Genomic DNA, 25194 nt, shown 5'->3' on the forward strand with positions numbered 1-25194 from the left:
ATTTTGGCCTGGACACAGGCGGGGACGGAGCCCAAGGGGTCCTTCTACCCTCTCCAGTGCAGCACAGCCGCCCTGGCATGACAGCTCCCTGAGCAGGCTGCAGCGGCTCTTTTGCTGCTGGGGATCGCAGGAGAGCACGTGAAACACTACCTCCTGGAGTCTCACTTATCAAAATTAAAGATAAAATTAAATAAAAATAAATGTTCAAGAATATAGTAACTCATGACTGCGCGGCGCTGGCCAACTTGTGTGTGGGGTGGGCGGGGGATGGGGGACCGTCACCCCCCCCCCTGCAGTCTCCTGGAGCTGGAGCTCCTGGGAAACAAATCCGGTGCCACCCTCCCCCAGATCTCCTCACTGAGCCCCACTGGGTGTAGCCCAGGTTGCCCCCAAATACTGATGGACTCAAGCGTCACACTTCAGCCTGCAGCTTATAAGTATTACTAGGAGTGGTCCCTTATCCTAACAATTGCTGGGCATAGCCCCTATAAAAATTTATTGACAAGGGGTTGAAGCAATAGTACAGAGGTTGGGTGCTTGCCTTGCAGGCACCTGACCTGTGTTCCATCCCTGGCATCCCATATGGTCTTGACCCCCGCCGTAAGTGATTCCTGAGTGTAGAGCCAGGAGGAAGCCCTGAGCATTGCCCGGTGTGGCCCACTCCAGAAAAAATATAAAAAGAATTATTGGCAAAGCTAAAGATTGAAAATAAATTAAAAATCCAGCTTCAAAGCTATAAGAACATTAAAGCTAACACTAGAAATAGTCGTCGATTTGCTCGAGCGGGCACAGTAACGTCTCCATTGGAGACTTCGTTGTTACTGTGTCTGGCATATCGAATACTCTCGGTATCTTGCCGGGCTCTCCGAGAGGGGCGGAGGAATCCAACTCGGGTCGGCCATGTTGGCCACTTGTAAGGCGAACGCCCTACCCGCTGTGCTAGCCAAAATTGAAAATAACGCATTAGAAGAAAAGAATATCAACTTCTGACTTTGAAAGATATCAAAATTAGAAATATTCAAGTGGGACTAACAACTGAAGCAGGAAATCAAATAAAATCATAACAGATTTCAAATTTTATTGGGATTGAACACATAATTTCATAGAAAACTGAAATTGATCTAATAAACTTAATTGTAGTGGAGATAGAAAGTTTAAATAGACCAGTTGTAAAGAAGAAATGGGTGGAAAATGATGAATGTACTATCCCAGAGGGAAAAAGCTAAAGGCAGATATGCAGATGTAGAATCTACCAAACTCAAGGCTGTTTAAATGCTTCCAGAGTACTGAACCTTCACTTATGATTTTAGTGTGAATTTAGTATGATTTTAGTGTGGAGTTATACTGGCAGTGCTCAGAGCTACTCCCAGAGCATTGCCCAGGGGTTGCTCCTGGAGGGACTCAGAAGACCAGATAGAGTCTGGGATGAAACCTAGGTCTCCATGCACTCAGGCAACTGAGTTGCCTGTCCAACCCTGTAGGATAACACTGTTTTGTCCTTCCTGCAGAGCCTCAGGTAAATTAGATTTATTGGTTTGCTCCCATCACAGTACTCCCATTCCTCTGTGTTTATTTGTAACTTCTTTCTTAGTGCTCTGTTGACTAGTAAATATTGTTTTTCTCTTCTCCCTAAGTCCTTTGCATAGTTAATTCAGAGCAATGCCCTTTTTGTATGGATACAAGAAGACAGTATATGCTATGCCTTTGTAATATGACTCTCAGTGTTATTTTCCTCCTGGGCATCTGTTGTCTCACCTAAGCCTCAGCTGCTCTGACTTCCTAGCACCCCCAAAAGCAGGGTCCCTATGAGGGACTGGATGGAGCCAGGGCAAAAGGTAAGCTATATAGTACCCTAGCGTCGAGATGGGCCTGGCCAAAGTGCCATAATGCTTAACTATAAGTTAAGGATTTGGGCATGGAGAAATTCTGACATGATCCAAAATGTATTAACTAGATTCGGACCCTGCTAGGGTTAGGAATGATTAATATGGCCTGAGCTCTGTAGTCTGAGTCTGTGGCAACCTGTTCCCCTGAGAGCTGCCCTACAAGCCTCAATGGTATCTCTTACTGTGTCCATACAAAAAAAACTAGTCTTAAGATGTTGATAGATATTGAACTGAGGAAAGGACAAAAAGACCTTAGGAGGTATTTTGCCTGGGGCAGTCAGAAAGGACTTTGAAATACCTTTTAGGTGGTGTTTTCTTTGAATTTAGTGGGCTCTCAGGAAGTGCTATCTGATGTTGATTTTGCTCCCTGACTGGGTTCAGTGTCAGCCCAGAGTGTAGGGGAGTTGGAGAGGCAAGAGAGTTGGAGAATGAGAGAGAGAGAGCAGGTCGGCAAGATGGACCACAGAGCGAATAGTAAGGGGGACAGAGAGAGAAGAATGTGGAAGAATACTGGAGCAGGCACATGGAGAGAGAGAGAGAGAGCCCAGGCTGCGAAAGAGAGTGCAGAGATGAGCGGAGAGACAGGGGGTGACGTGAATGAGGAGCAGAGTAGATTCGAATGGGAGCCTGACGTGTGGGGAGAATGGAATAAATGGCATCTGATCAATCAACCGTCTTGACCCTTCTCCTCCACCATATGCCCCATGGTCCGGGCTGCCCCAGCTGGGGGCGCGGCCCCGGGTCACCCAGAACCTGACAGGCAGGAGAAGAGCTGTCGAGGCCACGCCCTGACCACCACTAAAGAGTTTTTTACACAGCCACACATCTTTTCTTATTTCTCTACCTTCCTCCCCTCCTTTCCTCTCTTACTTCTTGCCTCCCTCCATTCATCCCTCCCTCCCTTCCTTCCTTTCTTCCTCCGAGTTGTGCTCAGGGCTTACTCCTGACTCTGTGCTCAGGAATCATACCAGGTGGGGTTCTAGAGACCATATCGGATGCAGTGGACTGAACCCAAGTTGCCTGAGTTCAAGTCAAGTGCCCTCCCTCTAGCTGGTACTATTGGACTGATTCTCTGGCCCCACCTCACACATGCATTTTTATTTCTTTATATATTTATTTAAATTTTTATTAGTGAAACACCATGAGGTACAGTTGTAGACTTACACATTTTTGTGCTTGGGTTTCAGTTATACAATGACTGAGTGCCCATCATTCCACCAGTGCCCATTCCCCACCCCCAGTGCTCCCAGCATCCCTCCCACACCCCACCTCCCCATCCCACCCCACCCCTGTGGCAGGGCATTCCCTTTTGTTCCCTCTCTCTCCTTTTAGGTGTTGTGGTTTGCAAAAGAGGCATTGAGTGGCAACCGTGTTTAGTCTATAGTCTAATTTCAGCATGCTTCTCCCATCCTGGGAGGATCCTGCCAACACCCTTTACTTGGTGCTCCTCTCTGCATCTGAGTTGTCTTCTTCCGTGCATGTGTGGCTGGCCTCCAAGCCATGGAGTTAACCTCCTGGTACTTATCTTGGCTATTCTTAAGTGATAATCTCACATTTTGTTACTTTATATTCCCCAGATGAAAGCAATCTTTCTCTGTATGTCCCTCTCATTCTGACTCATTTCACTTAGCATGATACTTTCCATGTAGTACCACTTGTATATAAATTTCATGACTCCATCTTTTCTAACAGCTGCATAGTAATCCATCGTGTAGATGTAACAAAGTTTCTTGAACCAGTCATCTGTTCTTGAGCACTCAGGTGTTTTCCGGATTTTGGCTATTGTGAATAGTGCAGCAATGAACATACAAGTGCAGATGTTATTTCAACCGTACTTTTTTGCCTCTCTGGGATATATTCCCAGGAGTGGTATTGCTGGGTCAAATGGGAGCTCAATTTCTAATTTTTTGAGAATCTTCTATACTGTCTTCCAAAAGGGCTGACCCAGTCGACATTCCCACCAGCAGTGAAACAGAGTCCCTTTCTCGCCACATCCATGCCAACACCTGTTGCTTTTGTTTTTTTGGATGTGGACCCGTCTCTGTGGTGAGAGATAATATCTCATTGTTGTTTTGGTCTGAATCTCCCTGATGATTACTGACGTGGAGCATTTCCTCATGTGCCTCTTAGCCATTCAGATTTCTTCTTTGGGAAAGTTTCTGTTCATTTCATCACCCCATTTTTTGATGGGGTTAGGTGTTTTCTTCTTGTAGAGTTCAACCAGTGCTTAGTATATCCTTGATATCAACCCTTTATCAGATAGGTATCGGGTTAATAACTTTTCCCATTCGGAAGATTGTCTTTGTATTCTGGTCATTGTATCTTTTCAGGTGCAGAAGCTTCTTAATTTAAGATAGCCCCATTTGTTTGTCTCTGTTTCCACTTGGTGAGTGGAGTGTCCTCTTTGAAGACACCATTAGTCTCAATATCATGGAGGATTCGCCGACCTTGTCTTCAATGTATCATGGATTTTGGCCTGATGCAACACATGCATTTTTAAATAAAATAGTACTCTACTGTTTAAAACTTTGTACAAAAACGAGAGGCATATAATATCTTAAATTTCAGTATACTAATGTAAGAAATCCCCAGTGAAATGTAAAAATTGAATTAAAAAAATCAAAATATGTTATGGCTATATGGAATATATGCAGTAATGGAAGGATGTACCAGTAATAGAAACACCATTAAGAAACTTTCAACAATTTTCCATACTAATATATTTATGAAAGTAAAAATACCATCTCTCTCAACTTTGTAAGGGAATTTAACATAATTCAATAATATTTAAATTATAACTGAAGCATAGAAAAGAGGGAAGAAAAAAGAAAATTAAAATTTATAATAGACAAAAATTATCTGTTGAATCTAAACACAAATGTATGAATGCTCTTCATATGGGGAACATAAAGTAACAAAATAGGAGACTAACACCCAAGAATAGCCAAGATAAGTACCAGGAGTTTCACTCCTCCATAGCTTGGAGGCCAGTCACACATGCTGGGGGAAAAGGCAGCTCAGAGAAAGAAGGGAGCACCAAATAAAGGGTGTTGGGAGGATCCTCCCATGATGGGAGATGCATGTTGAAAGTAGACTATAAACCAAACATAATTGCCACTCAATGCCTCTTTTGCAAACCACAGGACCCAAAAGGCAAAAGAGCACAAAAAGGAATGCCCTGCAACAGAAGCAGGGTGGGATGGAAGGGATGGGGGGTGGCAGAGATACTGGGATCAGTGGTGGTGAAAAATGGGCACTGGTGGGGGGATGGGTACTCGATCACTGTATAATGGAAACCCAAGCACAAAAATTTGTATGTGTACAACTGTACCTCATGGTGTTTCACCAATAAATGTTTTTTTAAAAAGTGTATGAATGCTCATCAATGTATTTTCTCAACACTTCTATAGATTAAAATTAACAAAGTTTGGGGAATAATATACACATTTAAAAAGGCTTCCCTCTTTCTTCAAGTGGTATGTCAGGTTTAATCATTGCTAAAGTATATTCTGTTACTGTCATTGTCACTGTCCTTCGGTTGTTCATTGATTTGCTCGGGCGGGGCCAATAACATCTCCATTGTGAAACTGTGTTTGGCATATCGATTATGTCATGGGTAGCTTGCCAGGCTTTGCCATGTGGAAGACATATTCTTGGTAGCTTGCCGGGCTCTCCTAGAGGGGTGGAAGAGTCGAACCTGGGTTGGCCAGTTCGTCTGCATGCAAGGCAAATTCCCTACCCACTGTGTATATTCAGCGGGGAAGAAATACTGTATTCCCTTTCAGCAACTTCTAATGAAATGCTCCCATTCAGTTGGTTGATAGGGAAACTATACATTGCAAATTGATCACATAAACTTTGAGATAAAGAAGTTAAAACTGTTAAAGCACAATATCACAAAATACAACATAAGACAATGGAACATTGTTTATAGATTACCTACAGTTTACCAAGCAACATTAGATCACCCCTGATGTAGACAGATTCGTAGGAGGCACGAAAGATGTGATTAATTTAAAATTTTAAAGATAACCACATGGTAATTGACACTTAGAGGTAAAGAAGAGAGAAGGCATGGATGCTCCCAAGCAGGGCTCAAGCACAAATTACAATTTTGTCGACATTTGTTTGCTAATCACACAATGGCAGTTCAATTTCCTGTATTATAGTTATCTCAAGTATAAATATGACAATAAAACCAATTTTTGAGGATAATTTGGGGGTATGTCAGATGGTATATTTGAAACATATGGCTTTATTAGCCTTTCTAAAATGTAACACCAACAAAATATTTGTAGACCCTTCATAAATAAATTTGATGCTGATACTATCTGAAAGGAATCCATAAAAAATAATTTCAGTCTTGAAAGAGATGTAAGTTTGGAATATGTTTAGTTTATTTGATAAATAAACAGGCATTCACGGTCCTCCCGTTGTTCATCGATTTGCTCGAGCGGGCCCAGTAACGTCTCCGTCATGAGACTTGTTGTTACTGTGTTTGGCATATCAAATACGTCACGGGGAGCTTGCCAGGCTTTGCCGTGCAGGCGAGATCCTCTCGGTAGCCTGCCGGGCTCTCCGAGAGGGGCGGAGGAATCAAACTCGGGTCGGCCATGTTGGCCGTTTGTAAGGCAAACGCCCTACCGTTGTGCTATCGGGAGCGATAGCACAGCGGGTAGGGCATTTGTCTTGCACGCGGCCAACCCAGGTTCGATTCCCAGCATCCCATATGGTCCTCTGAGCACCGCCAGGAGTAATTCCTGAGTGCAAAACCAGGAGTAACCCCTGAGCATCACCAGGTGTGACCCAAAAAGAAAAAAAAACAGGCATTACTTTATATTAAAAATACTAAAATGCCTCCCATTTAAAATGTTTCATACCTCTAACATGAAACCTCCCTGGAAAATATTGTCTGGCTTCATCAACAAAACTTGGTCCCATTATCGCTTTCCAGTACCGGAAACCATTGTTTCTTGACAAAGCAAGGTCTAAAGATGAAGCACTGTTAGAAAAAAAATTATTGAAATTATGACCCCCTTAGATAACTAGTTACAAGAAATACACCTGCATTTATTTGTTTACTTTCTTTTGCAGCCCTGCCCCTCAATGCTCAAGAGACCTCACGGGCCATTTCTGGTGGTTCTCAACCAACCAGGCAGGCAGGTCAGAGCCTGACCCAATGACTCAGTGATACTCGGATCAAAAGTGACAGAGTAATCCTTTATCAAGATTCAGAAGTCAACCTTCACTTGGAATACGAGTAATGTTTACAAGAGGACGGAAGTAGGTAAAGCAAGGGAAGGGCCATAGGTCTGCAGGGGTGCTTCCTAGATTACTGTTCTACTCTGGCTGGGATATGCATGTGCCCTGCTGGCTGTATAGTCCACCTTTGATTTGACTTCGTTTTCTGATATCTTACTTCTGTTATTCCATTTTGCTTAGGACCAGTAATCTTTATGATTATCAAATTCCTTGAAAATCAGAAAGTTCTCTGCTTGAAGTGGCACACCGTGAATTTCTAGATTTGGTTCAACTGAGCTCCAGCAACTTTACCTGGGACTTTCCATTACTCCATGACACACCAGAGGGACTAGCGTAGATAGAATTTGGGCTGTGATTTGAGGTGGGTAGGATAGTAGCAAATAAATAAATAAATAAATAAATAAATAAATAAATAAATAAAAGGCTCCTGCACATATTTATAGACTATATAGGTTTGTCCATGGGAACAGAACACAGGGTTAGGAAAATATTTAAATGTTTCAGAAACATATCATACTTTCTAAACCTGAAATCACTTCACCTGATCATGTTTTCTATAAGGTCTTCAAAATAAGCTTCATGGTCATATTCCTTGCACAGTTTCTGTGCTTCATCTTCTGATAAAAGTACTTGTCTTTACATCAATATTTTAAAACCTTCTTCTTGGCAGGATATTGAAAACATCATCTGTATAAAAACAACATGTTGTAAAATGCTAGGCATTTGTTACACATACTTCAAAATGTGTTATCATGACAACATAATGTATTTCATTCTCATATAAAATTTAAAAGTTTTCTTATTAAACATGAAGACAATCAATACTCTTTATCTTTACATATCAAGTTATGCTGTTGCTCTCCAGATTTAATAATATAGTAGACATGCACACACAGCCAAGCTATCCCTCTCATAAACATATTCTTCAAGTGTCCTGATGTGCATCCAAATCTACAAAGGAACAAAAATGATACCTCAGCCTTTTCCTTGGCAACATATCAAAAGTTAGTAGACTATGGACCAAAACCAAAAGTTGAGTATGTATATTACATATAGAGTATCCTGTCATATAGACAGAATAACACTAGGAGAATAAAAATACTCTCCATATTCTTTATACATGAGTTATCAGGTTATTCATACACATATACACATGTTATAAGATATCTTTTATATATTATAAATACAATGGGGATATTTTCCGATGTGTAGACCCATAAGATAAAATGAGCACATCTTTTTAATTATGCTGATCATATATATGCTATATTACTGAGAAACAGGATATTGTGAAGTTATATGGAAGTGGGGAGTTGCAGCTGGGCATAGAACACAAGAGACAGAACAAGTGACAGAGAACTCGGCCCTGAGGCCACTGCTTGGCAGCAGGGCCCTTCGCGCCTGACTGCAGCCCTCCAGTCTTGCACTACCAGCAGCTGTGGTTCCTTTGGGGCCCGGGCATTTAACATGATGTGAATTTTACCTAAATGAAATAATTCACTTTTAATTTTGCAATTCTTCTTTTGTAATTTCTTAAAGTGAATCACTAATTAAATGACAATGTTAATAGCAATATACAGAGAAAATAATAATGATGAATTGCTGCTTATTCCCAGATGCAAATACGAAACCTAATAGTGCTTCAAAAACTAGGACTAGAACTCCACAAGCGAATTCATTACTCAGTAACATCTGATAAACATTTCTGAACGTTTTTTCTATCTAACTAATAACTTTTTATTATACTCAGGTACCACTAAGATTCGCGTACCACTGTGGCAATATGTTATAGTAATGGCTATATCCAAAATTCTTCACAGGGGATATTAACCGCTCTCAGAAAAATGTTGGGTAAATATTTCTCCCATTCGTGTGCTATACTTATGTTCTGGTCATCATTTCGTTGAAGTTCAGAGCTTCTGCCTTTAGTGCAGTCACATTTATCTTTGTTTCCACTTGTTTTTAAGACTAGGAAGGTCCTTTTCTGACGCTAACTGTGGAAAGTAAAATATCCGCCAGAGGGCGCGCCTCCACTACTTTGAAGGGGGATGTTTGGTGAGATATGCTAGTTTTCCCAGAGCATGCCAAGGCAGCTCTGAAGGGCTGCTGAAATGACCTGCGTGGACATGAGAACGTGGGCCTGCCTGGATCACATGCTTGGACCCTGGCACAGAAGCACTGGCTCAGCTCCTCAGATCACCCAGGGATCACCAAGGTCTCCTGAGCACCACTGGGGAGGCACCCCTGGCCCCACAAAAAGCAAGGGATGAAAAGTATCTAGTGACAACAATATTCTGGATTTGGAATACAGAAATGATTTTAAGAGGAAGAGAGGGAAGAAGGATGAGGGTCACTAGAGGGGTCATGAGGCAAGGGTGGAAGCCTTGGGCATTCTGGGGGTTTGGAGGAGGGGCAGTGATTTTCTACAGGACATGTGTGTACATAAGCACTGTTCTAACCCTGTCACCTCTGATGCAGTTTTAAAAATCAACACATTTGTTCATGACCCCAATCCTCAAGCAGCCCTCCGCTGAGCTGACGCTGTTGCCTGACAAATCATAGTAAGATTCTCCTTTCTCACCCTTCTCATCCTCCACACACATTGCCTGGAGTTGGTCCCACAGAGAGTCCACACATCTACATGACAATCCGGACAGGGGAAAATCAATCAAGCACCCTGGAAAACTGCGAGCTGTCAAAATTCCTAGGGTGTTACATAATATAGAAAAGCCATGTTTGTAACCCTTGATCTAAGGAATAAAAACCGAAAAAGTGGTCAGCTATAAAGAAAAAGAGGTGCTAATTTTCTCCTTTTCTATCCAATTTTACTATGGTCAATTATCGAAATAAGAGGACAACAAAATCTTTTTTGTCTCAGATCCGGTAGCCAGACTGTACAGAAAAACTGCCAAGCCAACAGCTATTTTAAATCGCTGACAGTCTAAAATCAAGATGGTCCTTACTTTAAACACACAACATCACAAGACAATGACAGTTTAATGGAAAGGAAATTCTTACTACAACAAAATGCAGTAATCTTATTCAGTTCATTTTTCAGATTTCGGAATAAAGTTTGCTTTGCTTTGCAAGGTCCACTCCAGGCTTGGTAAACATCGATCACTAGAAGACAGCACTATTTAACGAGAGATCGAGTCAGATGGACCATATCACAGGTCACAGTCACAGTCCTCCCTTTGTTCATCGATTGGCTGGAGGGGTCCCAGTACCTCTCCATCCTGAGACTTGTTGTTACTGTGTTTGGCATATTGAGTACGTCATGGGTGGCTTGCCAGGTTCTGCCCTGCCGGCGAGATACTCTCCGTAGCTGGTGGGGCTCTCCGAGCGGGCGGAGGAGCCTAACTCCAGTGGGCCAGCTGACTGCGTGCAAGGCAAACGCGCTATCGCTGTGCTATCGCTCCAGCCCATGAACCGTATCAGCTTAGTTTAAAGAGAGGCAGCGGCAAGAGCAAAGCGGCTCAGCCGTGAGGGGAACCAAGATGCTCCTGTAGGGGAGGCCCAATACCTGTCAGCCCCTTGTTCTGCAGCAGCATCTCATCGCACTGGGCTTGGGATCGATGCTGAATTCTGTCTCCGTGTGCCAGTCAGCCAAGAGCACGAATGCAGATTGAACTCCTGCTTTCCCTGTAGCTTGATTTCTCGCTTTCTGCTCGCCATTTATCCACTAGCACAGAAGAAAAGAAGTGTACATAGGAGAAAAAGGAAATCTTCTGCATCGGAGCCACATCTTCATGCACTGCGGCTAACCCTGGGTGCTGCGCCCTCCCCTGTCCTAGCGTGGGGGACCCCCAACGCGCCTGGGCAGGGGCATCTCTCCGCACACCTCGCTGGGACTTGCTCTGAGGCACAGGGCCTGCCTATGAACCTCCCCCAGTCCCTGTGCACCCAACAGGCGGAGCCTATTCAGGAACTGCTCCTTGGGACGACAGGCACTGCCTAACCCAGGGGATTGCCAAGAAGCCAACCCGAGGAGAAAACACACCCTCCTCTCGGCGAGGCTGAAGTGAGTGGTGAGGATCTGGTACTTGGCAGGGACGGCCTGGGGGACCAGGCTCTGGTGCCTTCTCCCCACATGTTTTCCCCGCCAAGGGCCAGGGTGATGGGAGGGGCCAACGTTTCCTGCCTTCTCCTGGGCTACCCTCGAGCCTGGTCACGAGCCTTAAGCCCAAGTCCTTGGTGGGCGCCTGAGAACAGTGCAACCCCGCAGCGCACAGGGAAGCTGGCTGACAGAGCACCTGAGCTCAGATCGTGCACCCCGGGATCTGCACTGCACCCCTCCTTCAGAGCACTGCACCCCTCCCTCATTGCACTGCACCCTCCTGCAGATCACTCAGCACCTTCTGGCAAAGAGCATGTTCAGTCTTTCCCCCTGGGCTCCCTGATCTATGCTTATGGCTAGTAGTCTGCAATCTACAGGGGGGCCATGAGATGGGACAGGGGGAGGGGCCGAGTGATGGGACATGGAGGGCCCGGGAGACAGGACAGCCGGTTCTAAGGTAGGGAGGCCACATGCCTTGCATGCGCAGGGTGTAGGTCCATCCCGATATGGTAACCGTGCACCACCAGAAGTGATTCCTGGGCACAGAGACAGCAGTGACCCTGAGCATTGCTGGGCAAATGTGGCAAAAAACAAACAAGAATTAATAACAGCGGGCAGGGAGCTTCCCTGGCATGCAGAGGACCTGGGTGACATCTGAGTGAAGCACCCTGAATACAGCACAGTCAGGAGTAAACCCTACGAACTGCTTGGTGTAACCCAAAGTTAAAAATAACAAAATTAAATATATTCACTGATCTTCCTCCTTCTCCATAAACAGAGACAATACTGTCCATATTTTTCTCTATCACAGTTTTATTATTGTAGCACCTGCTTTATTTGTATATTTTCTAGACCTCTAAATACACGAAAAAATTCAGAAAAATGAAACTAAGTTATAGAATTTTTAACTTTATTCTTTCCATCTCGTGCTTCTTTTAGCATCTGTATCATCACTCATACACAACCACTGAAATTTAGATGCCAAATTAGTGCATTTTTAAATCGCACAAATTCTTGAACATTTACAAATACCTGAACCAGAATATACAAAACATCTATCTTAAATTCAAAAGTCTTATTCATAAAATTAGATGATAAAGAAAATAGTTTAGAATTCGCTGTAAATACATCACCTTAATGACAGAAACACACTGGAACTCAAAGCAGCATTTTTTGTTGTTTCTAATTTACATTTTCTTTTTTAGATCAAATATTCTGGATTCCGAGATCCAATTTTAAATGTCATCTGAACAAGACTATGGAAACGGCTATTACTGCTGTAATGACTACAAAACTGAGGCTCTAAGAATAATGAAACTCACAATATTAAAACCTCAGACTGAAAGAACCTATTTCTACTATCATCTATTTAGAAATGCAAGACTGATGGATTTATACTGTGAAAAGAATACTATGCATCTCTAAATCATAGAAACCTGCTTGCCTAGAATCAGTCAGAGGAGGAGAAGATGACCACATATGCCACCTGGCTCAGAGATTCAAAGACATGCAGCAAACCCGAACAGGAACCATCTGCAATCTAGGCACTGATTTTCAAGGCAGTTGGAGTATTTTGTTCCTAGCTGCCATGATATTTCTTTACTATATTCACTGGTTGGTAATACTTTTAAATAAATAAGTAGGGAAAGGAAAAGCAGGAGGAGGGTGGAAGATGGAGGGTGGAAAGACAAGCAAGTGACATATGACTCATGACCAGAAGTGTGAAGGCAAAAGTCAACAAATCACTCGTTCGGGGAACTATATACAATTACCACAAACTTATTAACACTATAGTTTAGAGTAGTAAGTAATGGGAAGCTATAAAATACAAAATACTTATTACCAATCCCATGTAAATACTTGGTTTTCCTATGATATTGTTTGAAACAAGTTTACTCATGTTCAGTATATGGTCTCAGTGAATTACAATTTAGCAATTTAAATGTCAATACATGCCTATCTATATTTGATTCAGTAAAGAATTTCTTTATCAATCAGTAAATGTAGTTTCAGTCGGAATGTTAGTTGGTATTTTACTTGCATTAATATGATCAATGAAGGTGAAGCAATGAAGCTGTCAGAAATTTACCATCAGTAATCACAAGAGGCATAATTCCTGAAACAGGCAATTGTTTTGAAACTCTGAAATAATGTTTTCTATGTTGTTATTTATTTACTCCCAGTGACATTCAGGAGTCCAGCCGGGGCATTCTCAGTGACAGAACCTCAGACACTTTGTCAATCAAGATGATGATTCAATGCCAGAGTTCAGAATCTCTGGGGCTTGGAATCACAGGAGCCATGCTGGTATTACTAAGTAATAAGGGCCTCCGGGGATGTGCAGGGCCCTGACAGGGAGCCTCCAGGGCAACACCGGTCAGTGCTCATGGTGATGTCCAGGGCTACGACCGTCTGCATCTCGCAATTCTAGGGCGTTGAATCTGGGTTGGTTGTGTGCAAGATATTTACCTTCTGCTCTGTACATCTCTCCGCCCCCTAGACTCAGTGCACTTTTATTTTTTATATGAGTTGACATTAAATAGAGCAATTTTTACCTGGTTTGTACCTGTTACATATTCTATGCTTTAGGTATAGTTACCAGAATCAGGTTATGTCTTTGAAGAAGAAAAAAGAGAAAAAGAAATGTGTTCTTTTACCACAACCACCATCTTCCAACAACTAGCCAAAATGACCAAGACAAAGGGAAGGCTGAGGGTCAGTCACTATGTGTTCTTCAGACAGCTTAGAAAACAAGGGTTTGTCATTTGGTCACTGTTGTAAGAAATGAGAGATTGTAGTGAGTAACATGGCTTAAAAAAGTAGAGTCCCATAAATGCCTCCATTGCAGAACCAGAAGAGGTGACAGGGCTACCCGGCTTGCAACAGGCATTGTTATAAACAAGCAAGAGCGTTATTATTATAGAAAGGAAAGTGTTTTTTGGGTTCTTTCCCAAATGCACTTTAAGATGAATTTCTACCTGACCCGGGGTCTTCCAGTTATTTTAACATGATATTTATTTTCTGAGATTGGATTTTTTTTACTATGCTATGCATGATTTTAATAAATAATTTTCTATTCGACTAGATTACCATTTCTAGATCATTCAGAGTCCTTGGAAATATACTCTAAGAGACCCCCTTTCTGATGCTGAAACACATAGCTAGGTTTAAACTGGCATTGACTTTACCCTTACTCTAATCTAGAATAGGTCATATAAAATTTCCAACTTTAATTTTCATACCTTTCTTGTTTTAACTCACGTTTCACGGTTCTGAAATTTAATAATAGAGAATTCATAGAGCACCTACTGGGCCGTGTGCTGTACCTCTTTACTTTCTTTGGTGGTTCCTTTTGAGAGAGAACATGAAGATAGCCTCTGAACTTGAGAAGACATGAGCTCTGCCACCTAGAGTGAGAACCGAGCTTCCGTAGTCCTATTAGGAACTTAATAGAAGTGCTTGGGTTCAGTTAAGAAAGGTACCCAACTGCCATACGCCCTAACAGAGGAGCCCAGGTCACAGATGGGGCAGTTCTGGGCCCTACCACTGCCCACTGCTCCCTTCTTGCTGTTAAATCTCTTGGTGTCAGATAAGCGTGGTCCTTGTTTTAACACATTCTTCCCAGAGCTCTTATATTGAGTGTGCACACATTTGTAAACTGTCTCAAACCTCCTATTGGTTATTCTGGGATATATTGGAAGCGGATAAGCCTAATTCTCAAGAGGTTCCTCAGGGGGCGCTATGGGCCACTATGGTGGCAATGGAGAACCCTTTGAGTGAGCACAAACAAGTACCTTTGATTCACGGCTGCATTCAAGGCCTTGAAAACCTCTACCTTTGCCTTTGTGGAGAATCAATAACGGAGGATAATGAAAGAGATAATACCTCTGTGTGACATTTTGGGATTCAGCAGTCTTTTCTGTTGTCTGTCACCGTGCACCTCATTTCTAAACCGACATTGGTGTCATGAAGCTCTGGGACTCTTAACATCCCAAATTTTCATGCAGTTCAGTCTCTCCCAGCATGAGGGATTAACTGCAGAAGCAAGAACTCACTAGAAACCTGACAATACAGCCCAGGCATCACATCTTAAGGTCCACAGACTGCTCCTCCCATTCCCAGTTCCACTTGCTTTTCACACTCAGTCTCATCCCGTTCTCAGCAGAACCGCCAGTGCTCTGACTAGATGCTGCTGCTTTGGTTAGAGCAGCAGATCAGATCCTGTGATCTTGGAAAGCCAACAAGAGTTACAGGAAATGTCACAGTGTCACAATATGCACAAGGAATTGACTGCCAAGACGGCTCCTGCTGAGAGTGCGATGTCCTTTCTTCACTCACCTCAGCCCTACTGCCCTCTGAACCATAGAGCGTCTCCAAGGATCCCAGCTCTGCCCTATTAGCATTACTAGTAGAACAGGACTCCTTATACCAACACCAACTTTTCTTTTCTTTTCTTTTCTTTTCTTTTCTCCTTTTCCTTTTCCCTTCCCTTTTGTTCCTTTTTTAATCTAGCAGCACTGCTATTTATCAAGCCACCTATTAACGGATTGAATTGGACATGAACTCCACCTTACTTTTTTTCATAATTTTATTTATTTTTTCTTCTTATATTTATTTATTGAATCGCTGTGGGAAAAGTTACAAAGCTTTCAGGTTTAAATCTCGGTCATACAATGATCAAACACCATTCCCTTCACCAGAACTCATTTTTCAACACCAAGAATCCCAATATACCCCCCACCCCACACAATGCTTGTGAGGCACATGATTTCTACTTACCTATTCACTACATTGATTACATTCATTACTTTCACAAAAGATGCACCATTATTGTTTAGAATTCCCTCCCACCAACAATCAGAATTGCTGAAAAGGCATCGTGAAATCCTTTGTTTTCTATAGCTAGTTACGAGAATCATATAATGTTGTGCGGCCGCTATAGTGGCTGCGCGATTTTGGATTTTGCAAAGAGCCAGATAATTATGAGATTGGTTTCTGTGCATCTGGTGTTATGGCTGTGCCGGAGAGGCGCTCGTGGGGGCATCTCGTGACGCCGAGGGTGTAAAGGATGAACCTGTACCGTCCCCCTTCCCATGAGACTGCAGGTGCCCTATCACCGTTGGCTCATACTTGGCTTTCCAATAATCTCTGAAGCAGTGGCCACCTTGCTTCTGGGCGGGGAGGCAGATTCCAGTCCGTTCCCTTATTCTTCTCTTCCCTTCCCTTCCCTTCCCTTTCCTTCCCTTCCCTTCCCTTCCCTTCCCTTCCCTTCCCTTTCCCTTCCCCGTCCCCTTCCCCTTCCCTTTCCCCTTCCCCTTCCCCTTCCCCTTCCCCTTCCCCTTCCTGTTTCTGTTCTCAACAGTCTAGACAGTGTTTCCTCACTAGGGCTCTGTCATCTAGAGAGGGAAGTCAGGTGCGCCTGAAGAGATCAAGAGACCCAAGGAGAGAAAACAGAAGGAAGATGATGTTTCTTTAAATTACAGACTGAGTCATATTTCCCTGCCCTGTGTTTCCTTACCAGCAAAGACCCTGAACCAAGGAACATACGTGGTGTAGGATTGATAGAAATTTACTGTGGGCTGACGGCTATTAGCATACAGGAAATTCACTTGTGAAAGAAACAGGAAAAATGGGAGGATGGAGGGTGCAAACAGGCCCATTGAGTAGCAAAGGGACCGAGTTCCACATGAAGCTTATCTCTCGCAGGGGCTCAGCTAGGATAAGCACTCCTACAGCGAGAGCTGAGGCTGCAAGACCTTCTGCCAAGGCCAGAATGCCCTTGACGGCAGTGGCTAGGATGGTCTGGGAATCTGACTCACAGGTCCAGTAAGAGCCCAGCAATTTGTTCCCATTGAGACACAGGAACAGGCAGCTTCATTTGTTGTCAATCTTTTATTATGTAAATATTTTAAAATTTAATAATAACTGTTTTTATTTATTTCATAGGACAATCTGAAAGATGGCGCCCACTGGGCTGCCAGGGGAACAGGCCAAAGCACGAAACCTATTTCCACCTCTGGTGGCCCAGTGCCTGTGACCTACAGCAGGGATTGGACGCACTTCAGCCAAAAGCCATTGGTGTTTGAGATTTGTTTCTGAGTCTCTGGGATCATAGCAGTTAAGCAGTTCGATCAGAAACCAGAGAGGCCAATCCTCTAATTATATAGGTGAGCCCGAGGTAGTTTGTGGGTGTGTCTCCCACACACCTAACTTTCAGCCATTAACTTTCTTGGCAAACTTTGCCCTAAGTTTTTGAGGTCTGGCCAAAGGCATGCAGCAATTGTGGGGTATCTGAAAATCTGAAGGCGCCATCAGGTGGCTGATGCACTCAACTCACAGGCACAGTTTGACCTGCTGGCGGCACCATACCCCTAGTATGAATATTTCTCAAAAAAAAATGAGAAATTGAGCTCCCATTTAACTCAGCAATACCACTTCTGGGAGTATATCCCAGAGATGCAGAAAAAGTATAGTCGAAATGACATCTGCAACAGTAAGTTCTTTGCAGCACCGTTGACAATAGCCAGGATCTAATAAAAACCCAAGTGCCCGAGAACAGATGACTGGTTAAAGAAACTGGGGCACACCTTCACAAGTAATACTACACAGCTGTTAGAAAAAATGGAGTCATGAAATTTGCATCGAAGTGGATCAACATGGAAAGTCTCATGGTAAGTGAAATGAGTCAGAAAGACTGGGACAGACCTAGAAAGACTGCACTCATTTGTGAAATATAAAATAACACAATGGGAGACTAACAGTCAAGGAGAGTAGAGATAAGGACAAGGAGGATTGTTCCACGTCTTGGAAGCAGTCCTCGCATACTGGGGGAAAAGGCAGTTCACGTAGAGAAGGGACCATCAAGTAAAGGGTGCTTGGAGGGCCCGCTAGGGATGGGAGATGTGCGCTGAAAGTAGACCATAGAGCGTGCATGGTCGCCACGTAATATCTGCATTGCAAACACAACACCCTCAAGGAGAGAAATAGAGAGTAAAAGGGAATGCGCCTGTCACAGAGGGGAGATGGGGATGGGGTGGGGGTGGTGGGAGGGATACATGGAACACTGGTGGTGGAGAATGAGTACTGGTGGTGGGATGAGTACTCGATCAATGTATGACTAAAACATAAGCATGAAAGTTTGTAAGTTTAACTGTACCTCACACTAATTCATTAAGAAAATTGTTTAAAAGACAAAATAAAAAGTTCCCAGAGCTGAGAATGCAGGCATCCAGATCCAAGAAGCCCAAAGGATGCCAGCTGAAAGAGAACCTAATAAGAAGACTCAAAGACATAAGGAAGACATTTGTAAGTCTACAACTGTTCCTCATGGTGTTTCACTAATATAAATTAAAGAAAAAAAACTCAAAGTTTACTAATAACATATGACTTGCTGGAGTAATAGCACAGTGGTGGGGCTTTGCCTTGCTGATGTGGCCATCCCGGATTAGAGTCCTGTGTCCCTCTCAGAGAGCCCAGCAAGTTACCAAGAGTATACTGCCCGCGTGGCAGAGACTGGCAGGCTCTCTGTGGCATATTCGATATGCAAAACAACCAGTAACAACAAGTCCCACAATGGAGACGTTACTGGTGCCTGCTGGAGCAAATCAATGGACATCGCGAGGACAGTGCTGCAGTGGGCATATGACATGATATTGTACGTGTAAAAACCTAAAGATAAAAACCCAAAAAACTACAAGCCAATACAGTATAATACCAGGTTACACAGTCCATGTCGAAAAAAACAAAACAACAACAATAACTTAAAAGAGTTGTTTCCTATGTAAACACGTAATGATATAGATAAAAAATATTTACCCCATTTATGATTGTGTCTTTAAAAACCCAAGTATCTCAGAACCAGTTAAACGAAGCAAATCAAAGAAATATCTGATGAAACTTTTATTTCACTTATAAAAGAAATTGAACACAACATGGAGATGGTAACATATTCCATGTTCATACCTTGGAAATATCAACATCGTTAAGATGACCAACCTACAGACACAATGCATTCGCAAATTAAATGTCTATGGCAATCTCTCTGGACATATACAAAATACTTTTAAAATTCTTATAAAACCAAAAAACTACCAGAGGTCAGAAAGACAGTGTAGGGCTTAAGGCACTGGCCTGTCAGGCACATGGATCAGTACCTAGTCAATCCTCTGCACTGCTTATATCTTTTAACTCCTTCAGGAAATCTCAGGGGCCATCCCTTATCAAAGATCTAGAAATAAGTCATGTGGACAGCCCAGTGTGCAACAGACACCACTCTCCCAAGAAATAAACAGAAAAGGAGAAGGAAAGAGTTATCAGAAAAGCCAAGCATTGCTGAGAAAATGATGGGAGTGATTGCTCTCAAACTTGTCTTTTCCCAAAACTTTAGTGATCAAAAGCACATGATACTAGAAGAAGCAGACCACCTGAACAGAGTTAAGACCTCAGAGGTAAACCCTCTAATGTAAGGGCAGTTCATTCATAATACAGGCTAGGTATATGAAATGGAGTAAGGAGAGCCTGTTCCAACAAATGCTGCTGGGAAAACTGGTTAGACACATGCAAAAAACCAAACAAACAACAACACCTCCCTCAAAAAAAAAAACCAACCAAAACCCATGCCAGTAGATTCAGAGAAAGAATTCGACAAGATAGAGCATGACAAAAACTCTCAACAAAATGAGATTAGAAGGAACATTCCTCAATATAGAAAAACCCATAGCAATAATTAATCTTAATGGGGAAAAATTAAAAGCATTCCCTCTAAGATCAGGCACAAGACAAGGTGGCCCATTCTCACCACTCCTGTTCAATATAGTACGGGAAATGGTTGCCATAGTACTTAGGCAAGAAAAAGATAACAAAAGCATCTATATAGGAAAGCAAGAAGTCAAGTGTTCACTATTTGCAGATGATATGATACTATACTGAGAAAATCCTAATTACTCTACCAAAAAAGCTCCCAAAAATGCATTTCCTAACCACAGCAGGGTACTAATCCAGTTGTTACTCTTTGAATCAAGACAGAATTTGCCCATGACCATGCTCTAGACTTATATTGAAGTATTAATGGCACTTCGCCTGGACAATTTTGATGCCGGGGAGCACAGTGTCTGCCCTGGGTCGGTCCAGTCTCTGGTTGGGACTTTCCTTCTGGGGTGCTAGGAACTAAGGACAACTAAGGCTTAAGTCAAGGAAATAGGAGCAAATATCTGGAGTCAGTTAACCCTCAAGTTTCAAAAGCATACCATTCACTGTCTTCCTGTGTCTGTACAAAAAGGACATTGCTCTGAAGTCACTATGAAAAGGACATAAAGAAAAGAGAAGCGATAGCACAGCGGGTAGGGCGTTCGCCTTACAAGCGGCCAACATGGCCGACCCGAGTTCGATTCCTCCGCCCCTCTCGGAGAGCCCGGCAAGCTACCGAGAGTATTCGATATGCCAGACACAGTAACAACAAAGTCTCCAATGGAGACGTTACTGGGCCCGCTCGAGCAAATCGACGATCAACGGGAGGGCCTTTAACTTTAACTTAACTTAATGTTTTACTTACCAACACAAGTCCTGTCAGTGTCCTTAGAAGGATCTGACCTTACAAGTTAACGGAGTCTGATTAGGGGTTACAGGTGATTGACCTATTGGGGAAGCAGAGCACAAAGAAAGAGGTTACAGATAAACAAAGAGGAATGGGAGCACCTTGGGAGAACTGTGATAATTATGACTCAGTAAACCTAAACTCCCTGTGGCCAGGGAGAAAGGACCATCCAATTTTAAGCCGAAAACTGTTTAGAGATATATTCCAACAATCAAGGGAATGGGAGTGTCTCCGGAGCAGTGTGATAGGTATAACCCAATAAACCTAAGCTCCCTGCACCCAGGGAGAAAGGAGAAAACAATGTTATCCTATACCCTGTAATGATACCCATGATTTTTTCAAACAAATACATTAAACATTCTGCAAATTATATGGAAAATAAACCTCCACAGATAGCTAAAAGCAATCCTTGGGGATTAGAAGATGGGAGACAACACCTTCCTCACCTTCAAATTACTAGGAAGTGGTAGTAATAAAAAGAACATGGTATTGGAATCAAGAGAGACCCACAGACCAATGGAACAGATATGAATATCCTGACACTGACCATCAAATACATGATCTATCTGTATGTGTGTGTATATAAATATAAATACAGAGAGAGAGAGAGAGATCTGTATTTTAAACTATAATGTCCAAAAAGTAAAGAAAGAAGAGTGAGGAGACAGAGAGAAATACAGGGAAAGACACAGAAACAGAAAGAGACAAATAGAGAAACAGAGAGAAGGTGTGTGTGGGGGGGGAATTACCTTCATAAAAGAAGACTTTTGGGGGGGCAGTGGAGGGAAACTGGAAATATTGGTGTTAGTAAATGTACACTGGTGGTCACAGGTATGGGAACATTGTAGGGCTGAAAATCAAGCATGAACAACTTTGGAACTATCTCACACCAGCATCTCACAGTGGTTAAATAAAAAAATACATTAATAAAATAGTTCAAAATTTCTTGTAAATAAAGCTGATTTCTGAATGCAGAGCAGGAGGAAGCCCTGAGCATAGCTGGCTGACACCAAAAAGCAGCCTCAAAGAAACATAAAAATGGGGATTGTTTACATCTGCAATGAAAACGACTTCCTGGCTTGTCAAAGGATCACAATAACGCCGAATCATGGTGTCAATGACCTTCAGCATCAACAGAGAATGAGGCATCAACGCCCCTCCCCATGGCCTGAGGTTGGATGCATTCCATTTATTTTATCGGTCCTTGAGTGCAGTGGGTGTCAGAGATGCAATGGACCCAGCATCACTGAGGAGAGGTGGTAAAGGTTGAACCATACCCAACCTGATGTGGAAGATTTCGAGACCCAACACGGAGGGACAGCGCCGGGAGCTCAAGTTCCAGAATCACACAGAAACTTTGCTGGGAGGGTCTGCAGGAAAGAGGACGTGAAACAAGGACGCTGCCGATAGGAAAGTGGCCAGGTCAGAGTTTCGGTGAGGCAAACCGACGGAAAGCTCAGACACAGGGTGTCTGGGTCCCTGAGAGAACAAAGCCAAGGCCAGGGGGCAGGGCTCGGGCTGGGAAGGGCCACACAGGGAGGGCAGAGAGACCGGAGACCAAGGCGGGCGGACAGACCACCCAGACCTGGGTGAGGCAAGGGCGATGGAAGCCATGCATGGGGTCCCCTCCCCCGCCCGGTACCCTCTGTGACTCCTCAGGCTTCCGTGATGTCAGCAGAGTGTATATAAACGGGCCTACTGCTCTCTGGCTCAGTTGCCACAGGCAAGTCATTAGTTCTCTGATCCCATGAAGATGGAGTCTCAGTCTTATTCTCCCATAATCCTTCCATATATGCCTGAATGTCTGGCTCTCTGCCTTGAGGGCCCCTACTTTTCAAGTGATTTAATGATCCTCTTTTGGCTTTTGCTCAAGACATTTGTTGCCCGTTTGCAGTCAAGGAACAGCACCAGGTAGAGTCTGGAGACTTCCTGGGGGAGAGAGGGCAGGTGTGTTTGTAAGAACCAGACGGGGCGTCTGACCAGGAGAGAGCATCAGTCCTCTGTCTCGCAGACATGAGGGACAGGGCGAGATGTTCTGGGGGACCCAGTTTACCTCAGGGCCAGAATCTGTGAGGGAGAACCCCTCCAGCACTGTCAGAGAAATGGCTGTCCCTGTGGGATCCCAGGTCCGGGGAGAGTACATGCTTCCCCACTGACCTGCGGTCACTGACCCCACGGGGCAGGGGTCACTCACACAGGGGCCTCCACGGGGGCCACCAGGACAGTGGTGACCTGAGAGACCCTCAGAGGTGGCCCAGGGCCTCTGTGAGGCAGCACAGTGCACAGACTGGTCAGGGTACTGCTGGCACCAGGGTGCTGACCTGACAGGGACTGAGAATGGGGTCAGCGTCCCTGGGACTGAATCAAGCGAGAGCCCAGCCTGCAGTTCCCTGCAGGAACCCAGGCCTGGGGAGGCTCCTTGACTTTCTGATGATGTGATGTCTACTGAGTTTCTGATGATGTGATGTCTACTGAGCTCAGAGAAACACTGGCTCAATCAGTCAGCAAAGCACTGCAAAGTATGAGGTGGAACTGAGACAAGTACAAACAGAAACGATTGAAGCAAAGAGTGTGGCAGGTGAAGCAGAAATTTCAATGGAGTGACAACATCTGGGGAAATCATTGGTGAGCTCCAAGACGGGATGCAGGAAACTTCTAGAAACCAACAGAAGGTGGAAGGAAATCCCAAAAGTGATAGACAGCACACCAGAGAAGTACAGGATGTGTTGAAGAGAAACAATAGAAGAATCACCAGAATCCCCAAAGAAGAGGAAGACAAAAGCAGCAAAGAACTATAGGTCAATGAGAAGAAATCAGAAGAGTCCTGAAAATAAAGGAGAATAAAGATAGGATTTATCAGAACATAAGGGACAGCAAAAATCAGTGTTATGAAGGAAATTTGTACAGTGTGGAACTATCTAGATGTGGACTATGGCAACGGGCACTGGAGTAGATAAGACTTGAACTTGCAAAGTGGCCCACAAGCGAAGCATCACAAGAGCAAGTATTTGGCAAACTTGGCAAGAAAGGATGTCAGCACGGGATGTTGAGCCTTGAGCCTCACTCAATCTCCTAGTCACATGCGCCAAAGACACAGAAACTGTCACCTACGCTAAGCAGGTCATCCTAGCCTTAATTGGGATTCTACTGGAGCAAAGCAGAGAAGAAAAGATGATAGGACAATCATGCTGAACTTCGTGCGATTGGACGTTCTTGTAAGCTGAGAAGTTCTATAAAATATGTGTGTATTTGGCAATAAAGCGAACAGCCATCAGCTGCTCCCAGAGGGTGTTTCTCTGAGTGTCCATCATCCTTGATCCCACGTCTGCCTTGACCTGGTGCGCAACGTCTCTGGGTTCTTTGAAGAAAACTGTTCCCCAACATCTAAAGTCATTCTCCTACTTCCTCAAAGAAACTTATTTGCTCTTGTACAAATAAGACTCAGGGTTTTCAAATTCACTAGTAGCACTCATAATTTGCAGAACTTCAGCTTTCACTTTTCTAAAAGTGATCTTTCTGAGAGTGTTCTTGGGGTCTATACTTCACGTGAATTCTTTTCCCTCTCATTTCACAAAAAAAAGACATGACTCTTGTTCATTTTCTGCTTTTAGTGTCACTCCTCCAAAAGAGTAAGAACAAAGACACAGCAACTTACATTTCAAAACACAGTTTTGGGTAATGCTTTCAATTAAGACAATCTGTCTCATGTAGCAGTAGCACTGTAGCACTGTCCTTCCGTTGTTCACCGATTCGCTCTAGTGGGCCCAATAACGTCCCCATCGTGACTTGTTGTTACTGTGTTTGGCATAGCGAATATGTCGTGGGTAGCTTGCCAAGCTTGTCCGTGCAGGCAAGATACTCTGGTAGCTTGCTGGGCTCTCTGAGAGAGGCCGAGGAATCAAACTCGGGTTGGCTGGCTCGGCTGCATGTAAGGCAAAGGCCCTACCCGCTGTGCGAGAGATAGCACAGCGGGTAGGACGTTTGCACTGCATGCGGCTGACCCGGATTCAATTCCCAGCATCCTAGATGGTCTCCCGAGCACCGCCAGGAGTAATTCCTGAATGCAGAGACAGGGGTAGCCCCTGTGCATTGCCAGGTGTAACCCAAAAAGAAAAAAAAAATGTTGCAGTAATATTCTATAAAGACATGAATTAATGAAGGGGACATGAGGCGTTAGCACAGTGGGTAGGGCGTTTACCTTGCACGCAGCTGACCCGGGTCTGATTCCTCCATCCCTCTTGAAGAGCCCGGCAAGCTACCGAGAGTATCCTGTCCACACGGCAGAGCCTGGGAAGGTCCATGGTGTATTTGATATGTCAAAAACAGTAACAACAAGTCTCACAATGAAGACATTACTGGTGCCAGCTCGAGCAGATTGATGAAAAATGGGAGGAGAG

This window comes from Sorex fumeus, unplaced genomic scaffold (assembly GCF_029834395.1).
Source record: "Sorex fumeus unplaced genomic scaffold, SorFum_2.1 ptg000020l, whole genome shotgun sequence".
Lineage (NCBI taxonomy): Eukaryota > Metazoa > Chordata > Mammalia > Eulipotyphla > Soricidae > Sorex > Sorex fumeus.